The sequence below is a fragment of the Choristoneura fumiferana genome, chromosome 20, assembly GCF_025370935.1.
Source record: "Choristoneura fumiferana chromosome 20, NRCan_CFum_1, whole genome shotgun sequence".
NCBI classification, from domain to species: Eukaryota; Metazoa; Arthropoda; class Insecta; order Lepidoptera; family Tortricidae; genus Choristoneura; species Choristoneura fumiferana.
In genome coordinates, this window is record NC_133491.1 from 5,847,995 (window position 1) to 5,853,994 (window position 6,000).

A 6,000-nucleotide genomic window follows, 5' to 3' on the forward strand; every position below is an offset into this window, starting at 1 on the left:
CAAGTTGTTTATCATTGAGGACAGTTCAAGTTTTTGTATTTTGGGTCAAGATTTTTTATGTGCAAATAATGCAACAATTGATTATAACAGTCATGCTTTGACTTTGAAAAATATATTTCGTGTCAATTTTGTTCATAAATTGATTGACGCACATGACACGAACTCATTTTGTGCAAATGAAGTTTCAACGAAAGAGGTTGAATGTGAGAAAGTAAACCTGACCGCAGAATGCAAAGTCCGATCAAATGAAATGTTGTTAGGGTTCTGTGCCTTAAATTTGTCTGCTTCAGGTTTGAGCAAAGGTGTATCGTCGGAGTCCAGGTCGGTTGAAGCCGATGGACAATTGGAACGAATGGTTGATGAAAAGAAGGATTTGGACTCGAAGCCTGAAAGGGGACGAGAGGTTGGAAATTTGCAGACTGGGCTGACAGGGTTGGCAAAGGAGCGAGAGGCGCATTCGGAAGGTTGTGGAAGTAGAAAAATATGGCAACGGCAGGACGTGTATGGGCCTGATAAATTTTATAAGAAAGGTAAGAAAAGGTTGCGTAAATTTTTAAACAATTCCAATAATAAAATTCTTCCCCAGCAAGGAACCCTAAAAGAACGAAATATGAAATTTAATAACGTTCATATAAGATTGAGACAGAAAGTATACGACTGCCCGGAAACTAGCGAACTTTGTGGTCGACCAGTTAACTTTTTAAAAGTCTGTTCGAAAAGTTCTGTGTCATGTGTCAAAAAGAAAAAAATTGACACTTTAGACAATTGTCATTTATATTGTAAACAATGATTTCATAATTAGATATTCAATTAAATTGTATATTTTCAATTAATAGGTAATAGTGAATTTTATATTGTTTGTTGTTATTTGTACTTAAACGTTTAGGGTTATGTTGTGTCTGATTATTTTTATATGCAAATATGTGTTTTTTTTATGTTGCATGCTCATCGGAGACGCTTTGGTTAGGAAACCAAGGGCGAAAGTTCTTGTTGGAGCAAGATAGAAGTTGCAGACTGATTCCATGCTTCATGGAATTACGAAGTTTAGAAGAAAGAATAAAAAATAGACAAAGTTGTATAATTTATTTAATCTAGATGCTGCATAGTACCAGAATGGCGCTCCAATTTAATTGTTTATAGTTTAACATATTATTTTTCTTAAGTTTAGCTTGGAACGAGGATGCTGAATTTTTATTTTTAGTTAATAGAATCTCACATTCTGAATAATAACTAATATATTGATTTTTATCAGTGGAGAATGGACTTTGATGGTATTGAGAATATAATTAAAGGACTTTCGCCGGTGGTTAAAGGATGATATATTTATGTTATGAGAATGTTTAATGTAAAAGAGTGATTAATAATGAATGTATAATTGTTTAATGAATTTATAATTGCATGTTGTATTTAAAAATATTTTCTGACTAGATACTGATGACAACATGTCTCTGATGTGGCATGACATCGTGAGTTGAAGAGCTTGGCTGGCGCAAATGCAGACTGCACTCCGTGTTGTCTGGTGCATGAATGGGTCTGGCGCTAATGCGGACTGCGCACCGTGTTGGAGGGGTGATATGACACTTCACCACCACCATCAGCCATTTCAAGGTCCTATGATGGGGACGATGCTTCAACTCATCAGTGATAGTATAATTAGTAATGAATTTTTTAAGAAAACTTAGGCTCTAAAGTCAGTGAAGCACTGTGGTGCGACACACATCATAAACGATGCTGTGTCTATACCGTTGTGTAAGGCTAGCTTTACATGCGGTTGGCTTTGGCAATATGTGTTGTAAACACGATAATGTTGGAAAGTGTCATATACACTATTAATTTTTTTTGCCTTAGCCAAACATAATTTAGCACTTAGTTTAACTACTACCATGAATGATCCTTTCGGCAGGTTTTGTTCATTCGAGCTGCGGGCTTGTGAGTTGGCCATTTAAGGGCATGTTCCCAATGATTATTAAGGCTGGTCTTATTTAACCTGCAGGTCAGCTCTAGCAGAGCTATGGTAGACCTTTGTTAACTGTTCCTGCCTAGGTAGGTTAGTCCTAACCTCAATAGGAGGGAGGGATATTGTACTAACCTCTTGTGTCCGTTGATTCGATGCTGGCAGCATAGTTCTAATTTTAAAATAATAATAGGAAACGGACGCAAGGGTGTTAAACAGAAGACATGTATGCTGTAATAAGTGTGTTGATCACTATATTATGCTGAGTGATTGATGTTTATTGAATCCTGATCAGTACGGTACCCTATTGTAACAGGCTTATGAACTAATATGTAGATTTTAAAACCTAACTTAACTACCCCTTCTTAACCTACTTAATACTACACTTAACTTGTGGTAACGCTATGGTGATTTAACTTAAATTAATTTATGGCCTTGTGATCGTGAATCGTCTAGTGGATTAGGAACCTACCTTATGCCCAGTAATAACCTAAGTGCTTTTATTTGAGAATTAATTTGAAAAGCCTACAGTTGTGTTTCTAATGTTATAATTAATTAAGCAGTACCTAACTTCGTGATAATTTTGACTCTAGATTGAACTCTACTGAACTTTAGGGTGAAACTTTAATTACTGAGATGTGAATTTAGATATACTAGTATGTTTAGACTGGATAGTTCTAGAAATGGATCTTTCAGGTTACCTAGAATAATCAGTTTGGAAAAATGAGAGGAAATATTTCTACTACGGATAGTGTTTGTGTTTGTATTACTTCTGAATCTATTTTGACTTAAAACTAAGTTTATTACCGAGACCTGAGGTCTCGGAGAGTCTCTACCTCCACCCCCGACTCTTTCCTTTCGCACTCCAGAGCAATATATCTCTATGGATATGTCAAGTTGTGATTTTACTAGACTAAGCACTAACTTTCGGTGCATTCAAATCAAAGTATGGAAATACAAACACAATGTTTTGTAACAAGTTGAATCTAATTTTAGACTTATGGTTACTTATTCTATGCTTATATTAGAATACTCTATGAGATGCTTAATTATAACTTTGATAATTAGTTCAGGAATGAGTTTAGAGACACTATAGCTTTTCATTTACTATAGGCGCTAGTATCTCTTAATTTAGATTACGTCTTATCTATCTTAGATATATGAAATGTCTAATTTGACATAATTTTATTTTGGTATAATTACTAATCTCATAGTGACTTTCACTTATTTTAATGAGCTATCTACTTAGTCTAATTTTCTAGTTCTACCAGCATTTGGCGTTACCAGAGTAAAGCAGAAAGTAAGTACCGATTTCTATACTTTACGCCCAGAACACAAGCGTTAATAATAATCTAACTAGCTTATAACTAGATAACCCTTGGGTATTCAAGATAACCTCTGTATTAGGTTGTGGACTCGTCTATGACTAGTTTTGTCTCAATTCATATATTTTAAATGAACAATAAACTGTTTCAACTATCAATCCTTAATCAATTATGTTTAAATCGAGATCGAATGAAAAGTAGGTAAATTTCCAGATAGACTGTTGCCTGGTATGTGTCAACGTAAGCTATCGACCGTAGTCAGGATTTCTACATCCGTTCACTCAATGTAAGTAGGTACGACAACTAAAGCAGCTAGTATGTATTTATAACACGAAAGACTTTTGTATTTTAATTGATAGATGGTCCAAGACCCTCTACGATTTTATCTCTAACTTATTACTAGATATAATTTGATGAGATCTTAATCAAAAGTATGAATATGATGTTTGATATTAATTTTATCAAAACAAAGCTTATTTTAGCTGGCAATCGTAATTCAAATCGAAATTAGATGATAATTGTGTTAAATATTATTCAGTAAGTTATCTGGCATTTAATTGTCCACTTAGCTATGAGATCGTGTCATATCAATTCCTGCTTATTCATTATAGGAAAGACAGCTAAAATATGTTATTGTTATTTACTCTTAACAAAATGATCAAACCGTATTTTGGTTTTAATTTGAAGTCAACTTACTAATTTTAATAAAGTTATTCGTAGTCAAGTTCTTATGAACTAAGTTTTGTATAATGAAGTTTTGACGTAAGTACTTAAATAAATTTTATGTTTTATTTTATTTTCTTAAAATCTAGTTTATGCCTTAAAACTATGTGTGTGCGAGTTTAAACTTTCCCTAGCTCTGTGTTGAAGTTTAGCAATTTGGAGGAAAACCCTCATAGGTGAACTAATTGTGTGGTGAGTTAAAAATAGTAACTTTTCCCGGTGTAAGGAAACGATACTCTAGTTAAGCCCTATGAACTTCCCTGCCTATATAGCCCTAATAAATCCTACAATTGTACTTTAAGCTTGCCTGAGGCCCCTACTCTCTGTCTGTGATTAGCAAAACTAGGGAATTAATCCCACATGTACATTTAGTGTAATGTAGAAATTCACGGTGCAATGAATTTCTTCTAATCTCCTATCAACAATGATGGTGTGTATACCTAAAGCCCTATCGGTCCCTAAATGGTGCTGAGCTCTCAACTTTCCCGAAGGAAAGTCCCTATGACGGAGAGCCCCGCGGAACAGCAGAATACCTAACGTTGTGCATAAATACGTAAATAAATAGGGGACAGGAATTCTGAGTTTCTTAAGTACAAACCAAGCGTCAACAAGACACGCATTCACTTCGACGAGCGCTACTTAGTCGTTACAAAAGACAAACAGAATCCACTGGTGGCTGGTACGACAGTAATTTGCCGCTGAAGCCGCCACAGCTTCAGGAAGTGGAAGCCTATTTCGTCCACGGTTGTCACCGTTAGGTGTCAGACGATATAGACGGACTTAAAGCTCAACCAAGGTACGTTATGGAGGAACCAAAGTCATTTCCATTAAGTTGGGAAAAACACAGAAAAGTTATGGGTTAGTACAAAATATACGTAGGCTGAAATGAAACGCTATAAAACGATCACTCCACACTACAAGAACAAATAAAGGACTTTACCGCCACAAGACCGCAAAGATTCCCTCACACAAGATTTTCCGAATGAAAATCAGCACTAAATATTTCACAAATAATTAAAAACCCAGAGAGTTAATCATTATTCCGAAGATTAATGACCAAGACCCCGACACTTTACTTCCTGAAGAAATACTCACATTTCTTGTAAATTAAAATTAATTAAAATTAAAATAAAATCAAAAACCCCAATTAAAATTAATGAAATAAAATTACCCGATACTATTGACTCTAATTTGTTAACAAAATGGCGCACAGAAACTAAACCCCCCCGACTAGCAAAATAACGACGTTGACTCTACGAAATCTAAATCCATCTGGCTCCCGCCCTTTTTGTGTCACCTCTATTTATAGCTTCTCTCCCGGGACCTCTGGTATTTTCGCGCCAAGCGACCAAACGACGCCAAGCTTACCAAAGTCGACAACGTTGACATTGCCTGCTCTCGCTTTTTCTTCTGCCAAATCCTTATCTCAAAATAGCCAAATTTTATCCGTAAAATTTATTTTTGAACTAAAATTTCCTATTTATCTTGACACTATCCTAGCTTACTATTCTAGTAAATACGTTTCGTTTTTATATTGTGCTACAACAACAATTTTCAATAAATATTTATATGTATTTGTCAAATACTTCAATTTTACCTCAACGTTTTAATTTCCTTAACCTATCTAACAATAATCTTACTTCTAATGATAATTTTCTACTTATTACTCCCTACACTCTTTGAATATAAATAGCCAATTACATACTTCTATTGTTCGTTATAAAATAGCTAATTTGCCTACAATTATAAACTGGTATCCCCAATTTGCGCCGTTTATTCATAGTTTCCTTTGTCGAATTAACGCTACTCAAAATTTGCTTATAATTTCGCCACGTTCCTACTTTAAGTCAGTGCGACAGAGTGCTTGTAATTTCATCATAACTAAATGTGTAATTACTCTGCTAATACTACTCCGTTTTGAATGAAAACTTAAATTTATAATAGATAATGAACCAATGATCTATACTACGATTACGTAATGCTTGCATTTTCGGTTTT

General features: G+C 34.6%; 1 long non-coding RNA gene across 1 annotated transcript; it reads left to right on the forward strand.

The window, feature by feature from the left end:
* The first annotated feature begins 772 nt into the window (after positions 1–772).
* Positions 773–2,116, forward strand: LOC141439321 (uncharacterized). Its single transcript, XR_012452583.1, has 2 exons — positions 773–836; positions 955–2,116. It is a non-coding gene; the product is annotated as an uncharacterized lncRNA (long non-coding RNA).
* Positions 2,117–6,000: the final 3,884 nt, after the last annotated feature.